Source organism: Phaenicophaeus curvirostris, chromosome 2, assembly GCF_032191515.1.
Source record: "Phaenicophaeus curvirostris isolate KB17595 chromosome 2, BPBGC_Pcur_1.0, whole genome shotgun sequence".
NCBI lineage: Eukaryota > Metazoa > Chordata > Aves > Cuculiformes > Cuculidae > Phaenicophaeus > Phaenicophaeus curvirostris.
This window is the reverse complement of record NC_091393.1, coordinates 91,570,870-91,591,185: the sequence shown is the minus strand read 5'-3', so window position 1 is coordinate 91,591,185 and position 20,316 is coordinate 91,570,870. Positions and strand designations below refer to the sequence as shown.

The 20,316-nt window shown below is 41.3% G+C and overlaps 1 protein-coding gene across 7 annotated transcripts in view; it reads left to right on the top strand.

Moving 5' to 3' along the window:
• The window catches only part of TRERF1 (transcriptional regulating factor 1), a 104,228-nt gene that overhangs the window by 57,839 nt on the left and 26,073 nt on the right, over positions 1-20,316 (top strand). For all 7 annotated transcript variants that reach the window (XM_069852866.1, XM_069852864.1, XM_069852865.1 and 4 more), the window contains one exon: positions 12,899-12,996. The gene's annotated coding sequence lies outside the window, so the exon portion shown is untranslated. The remainder of the gene's footprint in view (positions 1-12,898; positions 12,997-20,316) is intronic.

The window sequence follows — 20,316 nt, the reverse complement described above, 5'->3', positions numbered from 1 at the left end:
GAGATCTAATGCCTGTTCAGCTCAGTATTTAATTTCTTTAGTCCTATGTTGTCTAGAGTAAACTACCAGTAATGTGCATTTTAGTATAAGAAATATTTTTCAGTTCGAGATTTCATAGTTCAGACTGGTGAATAAATTGTCAGACTCTGATCTTCAGGTTCTCCTGTCTGGAATGGGCATATCTGTCAGAAATAAGGATATAATAATTATTCAGATGGATCTCCAGGACCATCTGTAATTGTACCCCTGGTTTGCTGGTGAACTGGATGCCTTAGCAATGTCTGCGTTTAGTTACATGTGAGGAGTACCAGAGAGTTGTTTTTCCTCTTATACAAACACAGAAAGATTGTTTCTCTTCATCAGAAGCTCCTGATATGTTGGTGGCCTGCGATAGGTCATGTCTGGAAGAGCACTCCAAAAGGCATCTGCATGGAATAGCAGGCTCTAGGTTGTGGCTTCTGCTGGTGCACCGGGAGCAAAAAGAGAAGGCTGGAGTTGGCTTAGAAGCAAGGCACCTTAGGCTGCTACTCACCTGTTTTCAGTAGTTGTTTGCTTTGTGCAAAATGACTGTAATAACGTTTGAGAAAAAAAACGTTATCTTATCTGTGTGTCAGTGGGTTGGCTCAGTAGAAAGTCTCTGGGGAATGATGGCTCAGATTTGCAGGGCTTCAGAAAGCATCAAAATTTGATTCAATCATAGGTCTCCCTGTGATGGAAGACTACTTCATACCATTCCTCTTTCTGGCAAAGGCAGGAGATCTCACAGGAACGGGGGATTATGAGTAGTACGTTCTGACCATTTCAGCCTTGCAGAACTCAGTGCCTGGAGCTAATGAGCTTACAACTGAAATTTTCAGTGTGTAAAGGAATTTCATCCACTATGAAATGTAGCCTAAGCTAAAACTCACATACTGAAGGTGTAAAAGAGAGGTGCTGCTTTTGAGATAGCTAGGGAATTACTGGAGAACATACCAGCAGGACAGTATGGGACCACATTGACCCGTTGTAGTCTGGCATTACCAGAGACATTGATGCAGGGGAAGATGAGGTACGTAATGCCTTAAAGTTTTTCTGTAAGATGGGCTTCCTCCAGACCAGTGTCCTGTAGCAAAACGGAAATTAAACTCAAATCTATAGCAGGGATCTCGATATTTAAAAAATAAATTTAAGAAAATCAGTCTCACTGTAACTCTTCACCTTTCAAAGGTCATCTTTAAACATGTGGTTACGTTGCGTCATACCACATCTGACACAGACTGTTTCTGTAGTTAGAATTTTCAGTCCAGAAATGCTAAGACCACAGCAGAAAACAGTACTGTTTTAGGTATCTTTTTTTTTCTCATGTAGGTACTTCTTATCCAGAAGGCTTGTCTCTGAATATTCCATAAGGACAATTTGATTTTTTTAAATTTTTTTTTAGGTTGTTCCATTGCTTTTTAAAAAAGGAATCATTATTTTGTACAGACGAAAATCACATTACTGTTGTTCTGGCCTGATTCTTGACGTCTGAAGGAAACCAAATATTTGTACATTAGGTATTTGGAGGCAAATACTGAGGTTAAACTGTGACATGACTTTAAATATATGCAGTACCCTTATTTCATATTATCCATCCTACTTATAATCATTTAACTGAAGTATGGTAATAAGAAATTTCCACTGTGAGATAAAGGAACAAATGTCAGTTGTACATATACTGGAGAAAACCCTTCTAATAACATTATAGCTCTCCCCAGGCAGTCTCTGCTTGACGTCTTTGTCAAGTGAGACCACTATTTGAAGACCTACCTTATGCCTGTGCAGGCTGATGCTTTCCTCTTCTGGATGTAGTCTTGGGGGAGGACTGTTGTGGAATGACTCAGTGCTGTGCTGGGTTTGGTCACCATAAGCCTACTGTCTGTCCTGACTCTCAGGTAGCACAGTGCAGTGCATGCTATCTGTGTACTTCAAGAGAATTAATTCTGTCTTTTATTTTCATTTCAGTAACACACTATCCATTTTCACACAACTATTCATTCATTGTTTAAAACATTTCTAAGAGACGCTTTTCTTGGATGACTTGCATCAGTGCTAAAAAATGTCAACCAGACAACAAAGAACAACCCTTCAACAACCCCACCACTCTAAAGATAAAGTTTTACAGCATGCATCTAAGTTAAGGATAATGAGGATTGAACAAGAGGAATAATTATGTTTTCTTAACACCAATGCTGGTGGTGTGCCGTGGGAGCTAACTGCAGGGAAACAAGAGTAAGGCTTAGCATCTTTTCAGGCCACACAGTGGTGGCACCACCTTTCATTTGGAAGAGTACCGCTATGCTTTTTGAGTGGGAGTGAGTTTTTGGAGACTTGTGCATCTGCTGGGCTGCATGCTCTTACCTTCCCTTGTGTCTGGTTATGTTGAAGCTTTGGGAAGGTCTTTAGGTGCTGATTCTGGGTAAGAGAGACTGAAGCACTGCCTGCTCAGGTTAGGCTGGTATTACATTAGCTACTTCTGCTTCTGATGTGCTCAGCACATTGGTGATGTCGCTCACCTTTTGTTTCTGTTGCAGTTGTTTTTACCTCCTGTTTTAATTGGTTTTTTAATCAACTCAGAATCCCTTACTCCCCTTCTGTAGCCTCAAGTTATGTTTGCTGCTATTTGTGGTGATGAGGTTGTTAGAAATGGCATTATCAGTTGTATGTTTCAGTCATGAAGTCCACAGTTGAAACTAAAAATACCTGAGGTTTGTGGCATTACTTTTAAATCCTCTGGGCACATTGCTTATAGCCGCTGTTCCTTAGGCAGCTCCCAAGGATGCATCAGTGGGGAGGTTAGCATGCGTCCTGCTCAGAGTTACAAATGACTTTTCCAGTTAGATCTCTTGGGTGGATACTCCAGAGAGGCTTGAATCTGCTGTAAGTGAAAAGTGAACAGAAGGGAAACCACGAGTGTGTCAGCTCCACCATCTTCTTTCCAGAATCCTGTGATAAATCAGATAACACTGTTCTGAGAAATGCTTGCTTACTAATTATTGAAATAACATTACCTTTCTTTGTGTCTGTAATCAGCATTTCAGCTTGAGTCTAGGTCTTGATGATAAATGAGCCTTGCATGCCATAGATTCAGTAAATGATGAAAAACTGAAGTCTGTGTTTGCTTACTGTCATCCTCCATAAAACAAAACTGAGCTGATTTCTAAGCAGAAATGGTGTCAGAAATTATGTGGTCTAAAGGAGGAGGTTGTTTTTGTTTTTATTTCTCCATTTCCTCAGCGGGTGGCTCACAGTACACGTAAACAATGCAATAAATAAGTACTCTGATAAGTTCAACCTTAGCTAAGATAACCATGGAAAATCCTTTTATGCATTTCTAAATCAGAGGATAAAAATGCATCTACAAGCTGGTAGAATTATAGGGTGAGTCTTTAAAAACATGGTCTACAGCAACCTAGATTTCCAGATAGTGCACTCTGAAACTTAATATCCTCATAAAACAATTGATGAAAAACATTGATGTAAAAATATCTTGTGTATGTTGGAGATAGCAGTCTTTTAGAGAGAGTGAGGAGGCTGAAAAGATAGGGCAAGCTCTGTGCAGTGGTACTGAGGTTCTGTCTGTGGTGCCAGCTTGCGGAGTTTGAGACTCAGAACTCAATATGTGGGCATTTGAACAACACAGTGTCTGAATGCAACACTTAACATGCCTAGCATAAATTCTGCTCAGATATCTAGTTTGTTTAAAGTTATGAGCTTATTCTGAAGATGCTGGAGGTCTTCTGCAGACTGTTCAGAAGGATAATTCATAGATACTTCTCTAGATGCCACCACGGATTTTGACAGAAGTCTGATGTCTTGATGAGAGAAAGAGAAACCAATGAGCAGACTGTGGAAGGTTATTCCAGAAGGCGACTTCAACAGCTCAAGTAAACAGGACTTTATAATATGTTCCCTGCTACTTCCTCGCAACCAAAACTTTTATGAGGTTCATTTGGCACAGATCTACTTGCTTGGAGGGTGATTATGTGTAATTAATGCTTCTTTCAGGTTACTGTGACTTCAGATAAAATTGAGACTTGGGCTCCCTGTTGCAGAGCCTTCAATTCCTTCACCTTGATGGAAAGCACTGTGCAAGGATGCTAGTTAGGTCATGGGGAAATACAGGCAGAGACTTTTGGTTCTTGAATTGTCTGTGTCAGTATTTCGAGCTCTGTCTCTGATAGGGCTGCAAGTGGTATGAAATGGTTGGGCATATGTTGCTTTCAGTTGGAAGTGTGATAGTTGGTAACATTCCAGTAATTCTGAAGGATGACTTGGTCAGCTGCTAGGTAAGGTAGAGCCATAGATGACAAGCAGATTTATTACCTTCTTCAAAAATGCTTCCTACTTACAATTCATTCCCAGATCCCATGGTGTTGTATGGTGTCTGCTATAGAGATGGCTTTTTCCTTGGTGCTTGTTAGGTGCTCTCTGGAAACTCCTTTTTGTGACAGAATCACAGAATTGTTCTGCTTGGGAACAAGCTGGCAGTTTTGTCAGAAATAAAGCTTTAGCCATTAATTTATTTAAAAGGCCCTTTCCTTAAGGTGTTCTTTTATTCTTTATTTTCCCCTCAGTGGTCCACAAAATTAAAAAAAAACTAACTGCCACCCCTCTCTTCGCATCCCCTCCTTTCTCCTGCCCTGCCCCAGAAAATCTGTACTGGCTGAATAATTCTTTTTAGCCTATCTAGGAAGGAAGACAATACCCTAATCTGTGTTTCTCTGTTTATATTTCTAACAAGTAGTGTTAAGCAAGATGAACTTGCTCCTTGCAGAATGATATGTTTACTTTGTCACTTCTGTATAAATATAGTACTTCTGTAAGGTGTCCCATGTGCTTTGTCACAAGTTGGCAAAATTGGAGAGAGCAGTGCACTGTTGGACCTGCGTTCAGTGTGGGCAGTGCCAAGTTAGAGGAGCTGGGAACGTGCGTGCTCCCAAATTCTAGGTGGTCTTCCAAGAGAAATTGTAGAAGCCAGTCCTTAATGCTTGAGCTGTGTGTCTGTACCTGCAGGATAATAGGGCAAAATGTTCATAGCCTCACTAGGAGATCTTTTGGGAACACTGTTGTTATTTTTGCAAGTATCAAAATGCAAAAGAAAAAGAATTTGGTACAAAAATGTGTCCATAAATTGTGCTTAGCCATTCTCACTTGCCTGCAAGTTGAAGGCACCATGGCATTATAAAGCATTGTCCTTTACCCTTTTATGTGCTACTTCTGGTTATATGGAATACTAGGAAAGGAAACTGAGGATTGGCAAGTATTACCTACTGTACAAGTTCTGTACAAGGGAGAACTTCTTTCTCTGGGGATTGCGAAGGGCTTTGAATGTAATGAAGAAAAAAATATTCGGCGGAGCTAATACTTGTGGGGAATAGATTCTTCCCATAAAGTTGAGAAAGCTACTGAGTGTCAATGTTCCTCTTCAAATGGTAAAAGTAATTGTAAAAGCTGAATGGCATGGCATTTAATTATGTAAGGAACTAAAGGGGCTAAAAAAAATAATAACCTGGTATATCAGAAAGCAATTTAAAAAGTAAGCTAGGGAAAATGGAATATTTCTGTCACAATAAGATGAATTCTACCACTGGCAGTGTTGATTTCATGGCTCATGTTTTGTTCCAAGCAGGTATGTAACTATGGAGGGGAGAGGAGGGGGGAATAAAAAGGCAAATTTTTGATCCCTTGACCTCCTCCCAAGCTAACCCATTCCCCTTCTCAGCAAGAATGGTGAGAAAGATTTGGATAAATATACAAACAGGACTTAAGAATTTAATTAGATCTGTTGGTCATTCAATCTCCAATTGTCTGATTTAATTGTCTCTTCCGAAGGGATCGTTTGAAGCAGAGCTCCATATGCTCTGTGAATGTCAGTAAACTAAGGTTGTTAGTGTACAGTGCAAAGGCCAAAGACGAATTCTTGTGGGTGTTCACAGCCTTTAATAAATTGTGTGGCGGTGCCGAGAAGGAATCGTTCCTTACGCCCACTCACCCTTAAGATGTTTCCCTTCAATTCAGAAATGAATATTCAGTTGAAAACTTATTATACATCTTGTGTCTTTCAAAATATTCTTGGCACTGCATAGGAGTCTGTATAGGGGTAGGGTATTTTTGTTGATTTTTTGGTTGTTTTTTTTTAACTCCTGTCTTATGCATGGGGAATCTGGAGCCAAGTGGTAGCTGTTAGACTTCTAGGTTTGTCCACTTGTTTTTTGGGGGTGGAAGTTTTGGTGGTTTTTTTTTTTTTTTTTTTCGGACTGGTAGAGCTGTTTCCTGAGCTGTGGAGCTCCTGCCCCATCATCTCAGGGCAAGGATGTCACGTTAGCATGGCATGAAAAGACCAAGCATTAGGTTATCAGACTCCTGACAGAAGATCTTGCTATGAAGTACTCTTAACTCTGCCAAACTGGAATAATTAGGGCTAAAGCTCGTTATGGGGAGTGCCTGCTTTAAGTCTTTTTTTTTTTTTTTTTTGAGTGATTGGGGAATTTCTTTCAGGAGAGTGGCTGTCTTCCAGTAATTTTGTGGAATGAAATAATAGTTTGAAGGTTTTTCAAGGAAGCAGGTTTGTTTATTGATGTCATGTTTGGTGATTATTTTGTTTGAACAGTTTTAATCACCTCGTAGTATAAAGCAAGGCACTGAAATTTTGCAGAAGTGTAGGCTTAGGTTATTAAGAATAGTGAAAAGAAGGGCTGGCTGATATGTGTTGCAGTAGAACTCCTTGTACTGAATGATTGGATGATAAAATACCAGAGGAAATTGCTTGTAGATAAACGAAAGCAATGCATGTGGGAGGAGGAGTGGGGTTGCAATGCGGTGTATGCCGTCATGAGTGCTGTACCAAGTGTCACTGCTCTGGAAGGAGGCTTTGTGGTTGTCCTGTGAAAAGAGCAGCATAATGAATGGTAAAACAAGTATCAGTACTCATTAGTGAAGGAACAGAAAACAAAACAGAAAGCATAGAAGGATGGTGCTCTTCTGTCTTCAGTACCATGTGCAATTTTGGTCCTCATTGTCTTGCCATCTCACCTTCCCAAGTCCACAAAATCTTGTAGAGAAATAAATCCCAAGTATGTGGTAACAAAGAGCCACCAGGAGTCCACGGTCTGGAAAGTACTTGACGTGGAAGGGTCTTGTGAAAATGATGAATGTCATGAAGAAGGGGATGGGGAATGAGTGTCCACTGTCCTTCCCAGGATGTGAACATGAAATGATTCTGAGAGAGACATGAAGAGGAAGCTGATGGTTCCTTGGGCAGCTTTGGAACTTCCAGGCCTGTACTACCATTCAGGATGCTATCAGAATTCAGTAAGATGAGGACAAGAAATGATTATGTGGCAGGAGGTATTGGTCATAGACCTGAAAGAGGAGAGTTGGGTAGAGGCAGAGGGGAGACTGGTTAGGTACTGGAGCAGTGAAGATTGGCATGTCAGAGGAGAAGAAAATGCATCTTGGAGTCTGTTTTGCAGAAGGGACTGGCTTAGGGAAAGAAGAGAAGCAGCTGAGTGTAGGAGCTGGAGGAACGGGCAAGCAAAACCCAAACACACTTGCTTACAAGGTGGGGTTTGAGACAGGGTTGTCAGAGTGAATCTGAAGTTCTGCTTTTGGCAAATACCTCTCAAACTCCTGCTAGTGCACCTTCACCTAATGGGTGATGGCTTAACGCTGCCATAAATTTACTTTATTCCACTTAACTGGTCTGCACGGAGGCTGTATTAGACTGACAGAAGAACCATTGCAGCTTTTAGACAGTTCAGTGTAATGAAATATCCTTTTTTAGTTGACACCATACAGATAAAAATATAAGCCAGACTCTTTCGGCTTAAACACCAGAATGAAAGTGTGCTTCTATAACTTCATTTTAGTCTTGTTTATGCAGCTTATGCGAAAACTGTAAACTGCATTTATCTTTTTCCCTTCCAACAAGACTGCTGTCCAGCTTGGTGTGTATGATGGATATGCTGTGAAGATAAATGAAACTTTTTTTTAGAGGGAGGCTGTGTTGGATCCCAAATTCATTTGCTGTGGTTATTTGAAGTTACATAATAAAAGATGGAAGGAATTGCAAGAAAAGACTATTTTTTCCTGGAAGGCACAAGTGGAGTCCTGCCCAAGGGAACTGGATTATATTTTGGCCAGTGCCGCAGAGCACCCACTTGATGCAGTTACTCGAGGCAGGCATCTCCTGGGTGGTCACCAGTTACGCCTGTGGTGGTCTCTTCTAGTGTGAGTACCCATTTGATTGCTGTGACTGATGGGCATCTGACCAGTAGCTTGAGTCAAAACCACTCAAAGCATAACAGACACTGTACAATGCTAGATTATCTGAAACGTTGGACCCTACATGTGGAAAACTAATAGATTTTGGAATTCTGTGCTATAGTGTCTCAACTGCAAGATGTGCCATTTTTCTAAGAGATTTTATCCCAAAATAAATGTCACACAGTATTCCTAAAGCATTTCAAAGATGTAGAAATGAGCATATAAAAAACTTTTTGCATGCATGAAGAATCCTGTCCATGAAGTGAATTTGAATTCCTAGAGTTTTTCTAGGAAGGTGCATCCAGAAAGCTGAATGTGGACCAGTGAAGGGCAACAAAATCGTTACGTTGATGGTTAAGAGAGAACTTCTAGCATGTGGGGAGAAGACTGCTGTGATGTACTTGTGATAAGTAAACCAAAGTAATAGTACATGAATGATAATAATAAATACATGAATGGAGAGCAAGGAGCTGGCCTCTTCTCCCAAGTGACAGGGAACAGGACAAGAGGGAATGGCTTCAAGCTCCGCCAGGGGAGGTTGAAACTTTATATCAGGAAAAAATATTTCATGGAAAGGGTCATTGGGTACTGGAACAGGCTGCCCAGGGAGGTGGTTGAGTCACCTTCCGTGGAGGTGTTTAAGGGACGGGTGGATGAGGTGTAGAGGGCCATGGTTCAGTAATTGATGGGAATGGTTGGACTCGATGATCCTGTGGGTCCTTTCCAACCTAGTGATTCTATGATACTTCTTGTGCTGTCAGTGTTTTTGTTGCTGATTTTTCCAGTTACTATTACAGTCTTTGGTATTGCTTAATACATATACTTTGTTGTTCTTATGTTTCTTATCTTAAGGTGGTTTACTTTCAGCTTTTCTGCTTAACAAATAATTAAATACTGTTTAATCATGACCACCCAGATTAGGTAAGAGGATGTTCTTGCTCACCCTCGTAATAGAAATAATGACAAATATAGTAGAGAACTTCTGTGTTTCATTGATTTAAAGTAAGTGAGGTTTATTCATTTCATGGGAAGGTTATCAGCTGGTGTTTGTGTATGGTTAGATAGACAGGTGGTCACGACAGGATGAGAGAAATCAAAAAAAGCCCTTATTTTTGTGTTTGTTCTCTCATTTCGCGTGTTCTGTTTATGTATAAGAAGTTTGAGTTCACAATTTTAATGCTTCAGTTAAGTTCTTAACGTCAAATTACACAGAAGTCTGTCTTGTTAAAATAAATACAGCTATCCTAGATGGGTATATGCCAAACTTTTCGGTTTACTTTAGTAGTGGATATGTTGTATTCTTTGTTTTGATCTGCATTGTTCTTTTAATATCTAAAATGTGGTGTGCAGCTGTGGTGTTGTCCTAGGAAGCATGTGGCCTGTGCCAAGTACGCTTGACTAGCCAATGGAGCATGTTCATTGACTTCCTTCGCGTTACTGTGCTTCATGGTGGCTGCGTGGGGCATCTTCATAAGCCAGGCAAAGGTTCTTGTCCTAACCTGCAGTCAGGCCTCAGAGCAGTAGCAGAAGTTCAGGAAGGGGATCAGCACAATATAGTCAGAGCAGAGGCTTAGAGACCTCTGGGAAATTGTTCTTTATGTCAGCATGGAGCCAAGTGGAGCTGAAATGTTGCAACAAAAATGCTACCTCTAAGCTGCTGCTGCAGCCTTGTGCCACAGGTAGTGTAAGTGGTACTGGTCTTTGTGGCATCATTTCTAGATAAGCAACGGATCTTTCTGCTTTGCCTTAAATCTGCGGTATAAAGGCTTCTGCAAGACTAATTAATCCTTCACCTAGAAATCTTCTTGTGCTGCAGTAATTTACAGATAGGTGGAAACTGAGTTTCTGAATTGTAATGTGGCTGGAGAAAAATCCCTGTTCTTTGGTGTGTTTCCTAGAGTTTTACTGCCACCCTCCATTTTATCCCTGGAAAAAATACCTAGTTTAACTTTGAGTGTGAAGGTTTGATGATCAATACGTTACAAGCATAGTAAAGTTAAAGAAATTGCCTCCATTACTATCTTGAGATGAGAAATTGATTTAGCTGCATTCTCTCTCTGCTAATTTGTCTGTGCTTTACATTCCCATAAAAGGTATTATGTGCTCCTTATTTTCCAGCACTGTCATCAATCCTAATGAAGAGAGAAGAATGAAAATTTATATTGTGTGTATGAGATAGCTGATCTCTGACTTAGCTCTTAATTTGTAAATGTTGCTGTAGGCTTTGCTTCTGAGCTTCATACTTTGTGTCAGTTATATGCAAAATCTAAGGGCTGGAATGGGAGTAAAATAGAAGATGGCAAAGGAATATAAAATTAGGTTGCGTTTTAATCAAAACCTCAAAAAATGAGATGCTGATTAAAATTTAATGAAAGGAACTAAAACCTCATTTACGAACTTTATGTACTTTTGCAGTGTTTGGTCTTGCTTTAATTACATTGAGAATATTTTCAATATTTATCAGCTATCAGTTCACTACCCCTGGCTCTAAAATGCCTGAAGTTTTATTCTTTATCTATGGTATTACATATGAGAGCTTTGCTTCTATCTGCTAATTTACATACAACTGCATATGGATATTGTAGCTCTGATGATGAAGGTGATATAGTGTGAAAATCAGCCAAAACAAATACAAAAAACCAGGAAAGTGTTTTTTTTTCTGGGCATTCCTGTGGTTACTTTTCCCAGTGTCTGTTGGTCTGGTTTCTGTAGGAAGCTGCAAGGGATTGTTTGTCTGCAGAGTGCTTCAGCATTTTTAGGTTTAATACTACCGCTTATTGTTCCAGAGCAGATTGATAAATAAAAAAGAAAGCAAAACTATATACTGTGATTTTGGCCACTGCTCATGATATGCCAGGTTTTTTTTTAATGAAATTTAAACATCTTGGCAGGTTCTAAACAGTTGTGTTAAACTACAGTGGGGAAAAAGCATTTTCTCTTTTGGCTCTACTGAAGTTAACCTCAGATTTTCCCTGTGTTTCTGAATATTTCCTGTTGCAAACACAAAGTGATGGTACTTGTCTAGAAGATTAAATATGCCTATTACAGACGTAAAGGTGTTAAATACCAGAATAAAACCCAAGTTGGATAAAGCATTTAGTACATGTGGCCCTACTAAAACTTGTCTTGTTTCAACAAAGAGGTAAATTCACGGAATTTGCTGAGAAGCTGTGAGCAGATAGCTTGCAAGCAGGTAACAAATGGTTTGCCTTTGCACACATTCGTAGCATTTCAGCTCACATTTGTAGCAAGATGTGAATGTGCAGGGATCTTGGTTACTGGAACTCAAGGCAATAACATAAGCAAAACCTCACTTGAATGCCTATATCCTTGTGTGATGCTACCAGCATTTAACCATCATCTGAGGTATTCTGTTGAATACAGATATGTTGGGCAGGCTTTGTAAGGAGTTCCGCTGTCTCCTGTGACACATGTTTTCATGGAGCAGGTTGGTGTCTGGAATGTGCTGCGGACCTGTTTTTTAGGGGAAAGGAGGAGCAGAGGTTGGCATTGGGCAGGGCAAGGGAGATGCTTGGGTTCATCCTCCCCACCTGCTGGTGGGCTAAGAGAGCGAAATTGTTCTATGCGAGGAACTGCTGGACTTGGAGGGCTGCTTCTTGCTGTGTATAGTGAGACCTATTATCAGAGACTTTTAAAGAGCGATTCGAACAAGTGAATCAAGTGTGAAGGAGAGGAGGGAAATACAGATTGAGGTCACGGAGGTTATCTTTGCTCTCTTTCCACAAGTGGCTGTTTATACAGTTTCTTATGTCTGGATTGACTTTCCAAACCTGTCAGGGCTCGATGAGAGTGGAGTTTCCCATTGACATCAGTGAGCTGCACCTTAAGCTTCCGGACTTGCTTCATTTGGGGCCTTCCCTAAAAGTCATCTTGGCAGCAGTGCCTACAAAAACAGATATGTTGTTTTCATGTAAATAATTTAAGATGCCTTGTCTAGATATCCCTTCTGCACTGGGTAACAACCTGATTGTATCTCCTGCACCTTTAACTTTCATTAATCCCTCCCTTCCTGATTGCTGCACCTTCTCTTGTTTGTCTGATGCTCGTCACATAGGTTGCAGGCTCTGGGCCAGCAAATCTCTTCTCCGTGAGAATATCCAGTCTGTCTTTGGGTTCTGTCAAAGCAGCGGAAGGTGCTACAAAATGTTTACAGTCTCTGCAATAGAGGCACAGTCTTGTTTTATTTATTGCATCAACATAACCCATTCCTCATTTTGCCATAGGTGCCAAGCTGAGTAAGAAGATAAGATGAGTTTACTCATATTTCATTCTGTAATTTTAAGGACCATGGATGTATCAATCCCAGATTTGACAGTGCAGCAGTCTCTCACTAATGATATAGCAAAGTGGTTCTTTTGTTGTTCTTTAAGGGAGTTGCAGTGCTGATAGATGTCCTCTGCTATAGTGCCTTGAAGAACGGAGTAGCATGGAGATACTATATTGAGTGGAAATCTGTATCTGGTTGTGTTAAAACAGGAAGTTCATTCCCACGGTTCTGCTCATGGTTTGGGACAAGTTGGTGATACTTTTTTTTAAGGGGGTTTTGTTGGAGGGGAAACAATTGATTTCCATTCTTTTGCTTTGTGTTTAGATATATCGCTCTGAGATCACAGAATGAAAGCGGCATGAAGTGTTATGGCAAAGACAGCACAGCAAGACACAGAAGTCTCTCAAATCCCCAAAGCCCAGGTAATGTTAAAGTATCATGTGTCCACTTCTCATCAGGTTGGCTTGTTTAGTGAGGCTCTCAATGCTTTTTGGCTGTTTTCAAAAATTTGGGTTTCTCAGTCTCTGTGACTTTATTGTTTGGTTTCTCACATATAACTAGTTGTGTGTTGGCTTTGTGCCCTGTAAAATAGTGGGGTTTGTCTTGCAGGATTTGTAATACAGCAGCTCCTCACACATTTAAATCTTTCTTAAAGGCCCATCTTGTCTATATTGTTTTGTACAAACAAAATGGACATCATTAAAAAAAAACAACAGGGCAGCAGCAGCCATAGTGGTCAGCTCTGCGTAACCGTTGGATTTTACGTGGCTCCACTGCTAGGTACCTATGTGATGTATTTTATATGGACTGATTTTTCAGGGGGTCCTGCTGCCGCATTTCCAAAAACTCAGTCTCCTTTGGAGGAGACACAAGGCTCAAAGTAGCTGTTCCGTCCCTACTGAAAGCATAGCCGTATGCTGTTTCCACATACTACTACTTCTGCCTGTTTTTTTCAGTTGTTTATCTGTCTCAGGATGTTTCCTTCTTGTCTGTTTTTGCAAATTCCAGCATATGTTCTCTGACTATTTCTCAGCATTTAGTTACAGAAAAAGGCAGTCACATTATGAGTTTCACAGAAGGGGTCAGTGGGCACTGGAACAGGCTGCCCAGGGGGTGGTTGAGTCACCATCCCTGGAGGTGTTTAAGGGACGAGTGGGTAAGGTGCTCAGGGACATGGTTTAGTGGTTGATAGGAATGGTTGGACTCGATGATCCTGGAGGTCTTTTCCAACCTGGTGATTCTATGTTTCAGAGCTTAAACGCTGTAGAGGCTGAGAAGAAACTGGTTAAGTGCATTATAAGGATGCTTACCTTATAGTAAAATTGTGTACTTATCATAACTGTGATCATGACTATAGCTGATGGATTCCTGTTTGAGTGAAAGGCATAAACATTTCTCCTACTCCTTCGAATAAACAGCAGTGACCAGAAATTATAATACAACCACAAGGTCTAACCTCTCTGCCTTAAGATCTTCATGCCAGAGTCTTGTCATGTCTGCAGAACTTGCTGGGGAAAAACAAGTCACTTGGTTCAGTAATAGAAGTAAACTGAAATATGAAATGGAGGGTAATTTTGATATTAAGGTGTGTTTATTTTTCAGGAAGCATTTGAGAATATTGCCCTTGATGTAGAACTCGGCTGAAGGTGCTGCAGCTTGTTTCATCTAAGCAGTCCGTAAACCCAGATTGGCTGAAGAGATTGCAAATCAGGTTTCTTAGACAGCTTCAGCCTTGATCAAATATGCTGTAAAGTATTGATGAATATAAAAATATCGTTGTGTTTTTATCACAGGTGATCAGCCTGTCTCCTGTAAGGTTTTTAGTTCCTTAGTCATGGAATATATAATTCAGGTGCCCTTCGGGCTTTAGTCAGGGTTTGTCTTTTTATTTTTTTTTATTTTTCATCAGAATTGTGAGGACATCACATCATTTTATACTTGCCATTTTTATGGAGTAATGTGATACCTGCTTCAGTCACAGTTCTCGGAATCCTTAAAAGTATCTTGAAACTGTAATGCCATTTCACTGACAGCAGTGATAATCAGATTTGTTGAAGCAACCTTCTTCATTTCTTCTGGACTCATGGAACTGTATCTCCCCAGAACTAAATTGAATTAATGGCTTTATTTATAAATCAGCCTCATCTTCTTGAATAACCAGAATTCTGTTAGTTTGGGGGAGAAAAGGTTTTTTTCATTAAATTACCAATGCCTGAGAATGTGTTTTCTACTTAAAACTTAGATCAAAAGGAGAGGAAAATGTTTCTGCTTGTTTGTCTTCCTTTCTCCTCCCCCTTTTCTAGAGGCTTTCCTGAGATGATCATCTGTTGGTTTTGCTGTTGTTTTGTTGCATTTGTGTTTGTGTTGGGTTTTTTTGTTTGTTTTTTTTTTGATAACTACATTGAAGTGGAGAAATTGCTCAGTTGCCCTCCTAATGCTGGCCTTGCTTTACCCTCCCCCAAGTCCAATGTGTTCTTTATTAAACTGAATTAGGACATTCTAGTCTCTCTTAAGAGTGGAAAAGGGAACAGCTTAAATGAACAGCCACATGAGACTTAGCAGCCTTTCCAACTGCACTGCAGAAGGAGCTCAGCTGCAAAGGGAATGATAATTTTTGGAGGATTTGTGCAACTGTTGAAGAATTACCAACATTAATATTAAAAAGGAGTTAATCTGTGTTTCACCTTCCATTTTAAGAACATATAGCTTTTTTTGCTATGCTTGCTTTAAAATCAGTGTACTAAATATTTTGCTTCCTTTCCATCCTCTTTTCACATTTCAATTATTTTATTTGCTTGTGTGTTCATATACTGAAGTTGGGTTTGTATTGTTGATTTCACATAACTTCCCCCAGTCTTTTGAGTTTGTATGCAGATATGGACATGGATTTGAAACAACTGCCATTCAAAGAAAGCAAAAAAATCTAAGTGCAGTAAAAAAACATATAAGCAGTTGTATCCGGGATTGGGATGAAAAGGTTTTCAGCCCTATAAGCATTTGTCCTTGAAATGTAAAATGTACTATGTAAAATTATTGTTGGTCCTTGAAATCCATTTGCTATTTTGGTGACTGTTCTAACTAGAACAGCTGTGATTGGAATACCTTTTCAGCTTTGTTTTCAGTGTCTGCCTCTTTATTGCCATATCATGTGCCCTCAAGGTTTCTATAGGTAGGTTGGTTTTTTTTTAAAAAAAGGTAGTTTTTTGTAATTATCTTCTCATGTCTTTCCCATTCTCTGTCAGCTAGTTCACCCAGCCATCGTGCTTGGCGTTAGAAGTTACTCTGTTTTAGTGTTGCTGCTTTTTTCCCCATACTTATTTCCTGTGCTAAAAAACCTGGAACTGGGCTTAAACTGTGGCTACACAGAGTTATAGAAGCAAACTTGGTGTCTGAACAGCCTGCAAGAGCATGATGATCTCTGAAATACACCATTCTTCCTATCCCAATATTGTGCTGCTCAGCCATCCAGCGTTACCATGGTCATCACATCTGAAAGATGCAGGGATATTACTAGCTTCATTATTGAAAGCTGAGTTCTGAGTAATGCAGGTGTGTCCATTCTTAGCTAGTGCTCTCTTCGTTTTTAAAGTTGGTCTTCTCCGTGGGTTCTTAGTGGTTGTTGTACATTGGCAGTGCCCAGCTGCAAAGCATGCCTGTCTGGACTCTTTAAGACTGGATTATAGTCAGCCCATGTGGCAGGGGCTGCTGCTAGAATCAGTGTTAGCATAATGGAAAAAATCAGGGAAAAAGCTGCTGTGTATTCATGTGTCTGTCCTAAAGGAAATCAGACAGCAGGGTGATGTGAATGATGACTGTCTTGATTTAGGAATAGTTTAGCAGAAGATCTCACAGTTCTGAATAGCAAAACAGTCAATAAAAGCATTCTTATAAAAAAGGCTAAAAACTGAATAAGATAAATTGTTTTGTTTCTGTTGAAGCCAACTCGGGGGAAGTGGGGAGGTGTGGAATCGAAAGGAAGAAAGAGAACAGACAACTTCTGGGTTTGGATTTTGCCTTATCCACCATTAAAAATGAAGTTTAGATTCTAATAGCAAAGAGACAGCCAATTGAGAAAGCCCTATCTCAGCCTGTGTGACTGAAGGGCTGTAAGGCATGAATAAAACTCATCTGCAGTGTTGGGAGAACACACAGCCATGACACATTTCCGTAAGCAGGCATGCTTTAAGTGTTAAAAAACAGTTTAGATTGCTAAGTGGTGGTTAAACTTGCTTTAACTGGGGTTTTGCTGTGCCTGAGGGAAGGACATGCAGAGGGATTGTGCTCCAGCAAATGAGCATCTGCTGGAACTGTTGCTTATGAGTGCTCTGTCCTGCAGGAGCTGGTTGAACACAGGTGTTTCTTGCATCTGCCATCTTATCCAGTCTTCTTCTTTTCAGTCTAACTAGTAGTCTATAAAAGCATGCAGATTTTTGCTTAAAGTGACAGCTGAAAAACTTGAAATATATTGGACAAACCATAGGATCCAATTCCCTTTTTGATGCACAGCCATGCAAACTACTGAGAAGGCTTAAATCAGTGCTGTAATAGCTTTACAGTCTGTTAATGGGTCTGCTTCCTTCAGCATCTGCTTTCATACAGTCTTTTGTCATCCTTCACCACTAAGTCAGTACTGGAACTGGCTAGCATTCAGGCCTGGGTTTGCAGCCCACACCCAGCCTGACTTTCAAGTACTGACTTATTTGGCGTGGGTTTCTTGCCCTGAAATTCATGTGGGTTCAGGCAGTCCCTTAATGTGTCTGTGACTTGAGTTGTTCTTTACTGGAGTTGAAAAAATTTGTTTTTCAGGGTCTGTGGTGTGTGATGGAGCTGGGAGTGGTTTTCTTATATAACTACCATGTCCTTGATGTTTTCACTGTCTGTCTTCTCTAAGTTCTTCTGACTCTCTGATGATGTAGCTATGAAGGAGGAGAACCAGATCACCTGTACTGAAGATTGATAACATTGAAATATTCTTCCATTTTATGTTAACCAGAATTAAGATATGGTATGCTTCCGAGAGAGACCATTACTTGTATTGCCATACAGTTGCTTGTGTTTACAGAGGGAGACAGTTGGAGTGTGTAAAGGCATTTCAGCTAACTTGGCATGTCCCTGGCTTTCAGTCTGGAGTATGGAGCTGCGCGGTTTGCAGGGGACCATGTTGAAATGATGAGAAAAGAGTTGGAGTGAAACCTTGTCTCTGTTGAAATCAATTGAACTCCCATTAGTGTAAGTCCAGATTCCATCCATAAACATAAGTAGGGTATTTCTCTTTCTAGGCAGGCTGCAGAAATGTTTCTGTCCTTTTACATTCATTTTCATGTTTCTTTGTAATGATTGCGTAACTGGGATATATTTGTAATGTCAGAAACCTAATAGGTTAAGTAACACAAATGACTCTTGGGAAGAAATGTAGAACTGCAGAACCACTGTTGCTTTAAAACTCCTGCTGCTTTTAGTTGCTTGATTTTAACCATTTAGTAGTTGGATTTGTGATAAATAGCAGTGATGGGTGTTTAGGCATGACTGCTAAGGAAAAAGGAGAAAAAGCACTCTTTTCTTCTTACCATTAAAAGAAGTTGAAATCATTCACTATGTTGCCAATGACTTCTGATTTGGCCAGAATCTAACTAATGATGATGTGTACAGCGCTGTACGGTACTTAAGGGTAAGGGAGCCCATGAGGGCTGGGAGCTCTTCAAAAAGGAAATCCTAGCAGCTCAGGAGAAAGCCATCCGCATGTTCCAGGAAAAAAGGCGGCAGCGAAGAAAACCAGCTTGGTTGAACAGAGAGATCTTGAGTGACATCAAGAAGAAGAGAAACGTTTATGGGCTCTGGAAGAGGGGACAGGCCTCTTGGGTGGACTACAGGAGGGAAGTGAGATTGTGTAGAGGAAAAATCAGAAGGGCTAAGGCTCAACTAGAAATCAGATTGGCAAAGTCTGTGAAAGATAACAAAAAATCTTTCTATAAATATATAAATAATAAAAGGAGGACTAGGGAGACCATACAGTCCCTATTGGATGCAGAAGGAACAACAGTGACAGGGGATGAGGAAAAGGCTGAGGTACTTAATGCCTTCTTTGCCTCAGTCTTTAATTGTAAAGAAAGTCGTTCCGTCTGTGTACAAACCCAGGAGCTAGAGGAGCAAAATGAGGCTCCCATGATCCACGAGGAGGTGGTCAGAGCCTTGCTAGCCCAACTAGACACCCACAAGTCTATGGGGCCGGATGGGATTCATCCAAGGGTATTGAAGGAGCTGGCGGATGTGCTGGCCAAATCCCTTTCCATCATCTTCCAACAGTCCTGGAAGACTGGGGAAGCTCCACTGGACTGGGGGCTGGCTGATGTTGTGCCCATCTACAAGAAGGGTCGCAGGGAGGACCCAGAAAACTACAGGCCTGTCAGTCTGACCTCAGTGCCAGGGAAAGTCATGAAGCAGGTGATCTTGAGTGCTTTCATGAAGCACATGCAAGAGAACCGGGTGATCAGGCCCAGTCAACATGGGTTCACAAAAGGCAGGTCTTGCCAAACTAACCTGATCGCCTTCTATGACAAAATGACTCGGCTGCTGGATGAGGGGAAGGCTGTTGGATGTATCTTCCTGGACTTCAGTAAAGCCTTTGACAGAGTTTCTCACAGCATTCTGCTTCGGAAACTGTCAGCCTCTGGCCTGGACAGGCGCACACTCTCCTGGGTGGAAAACTGGTTGAATGACCCGGCCCAGAGAGTGGTGGGAAATGGTGTGAAATCCAGCTGGAGGCCGGTGACAAGTGGGGTTCCCCAGGGCTCAGTGCTGGGTCCAGCCCTGTTCAATGTCTTTATCAATGACCTGGATGAAGGCATTGAGTGCACCTTTAGCAAGTTTGCGGATGACACTAAGCTGGGTGGAAGTGTGGATCTGCTGGAGGGTCGGGAGGCTCTGCAAAGGGATCTGAACAGGCTGGACTGCTGGGCTGAGTCCAGTGGCATGAGGTTTAACAAGGCCAAATGCCGGGTCTTGCACTTGGGGCACAACAACCCTATGCAGTGCTACAGACTGGGAGAAGTCTGTCTAGAAAGCTGCCTGGAGGAGAAGGACCTGGGGGTGTTGGTTGACAGCGACTGAATATGAGCCAGCAGTGTGTCCAGGTGGCCAAGAAGGCTAATGGCATCTTGGCTTGTATGAGAAACAGAGTGACCAGTAGGTCCAGGGAGGTTATTCTCCCTCTGTACTCAGCACTGGTGAGACTGCACCTTGAATCCTGTGTTCAGTTCTGGGCCCCTCACCACAAGAAGGATGTTGAGGCTCTGGAGCGAGTCCAGAGAAGAGCAACGAATCTGGTGAAGGGGTTGGAGAACAGGCCTTATGAGGAGCGGCTGAGAGAGCTGGGGTTGTTTAGCCTGGAGAAGAGGAGGCTGAGGGGAGACCTCATTGCTCTCTACAAGTACCTGAAAGGAGGTGCTGGCCTCTTCTTCCAAGTGACAGGGGACAGGACAAGAGGGAATGGCCTCAAGCTCCACCAGGAGAGATTTGGGCTGGACATTGGGAAAGAGTTTTTCACAGAAGTGGTCATCGGGCACTGGAACTGGCTACCCAGGGAGGTGGTTGATTCACCTTCCCTGGAGGTGTTTAAGGCACGGGTGGACAAGGTGCTAAGGGGCATGGTTTAGTGTTTGATAGGAACGGTTGGACTCAGTGATCTGGTGGGTCTCTTCCAACCTGGTTATTCTATGATTCTATGAAATACTGTTAAATTTTAA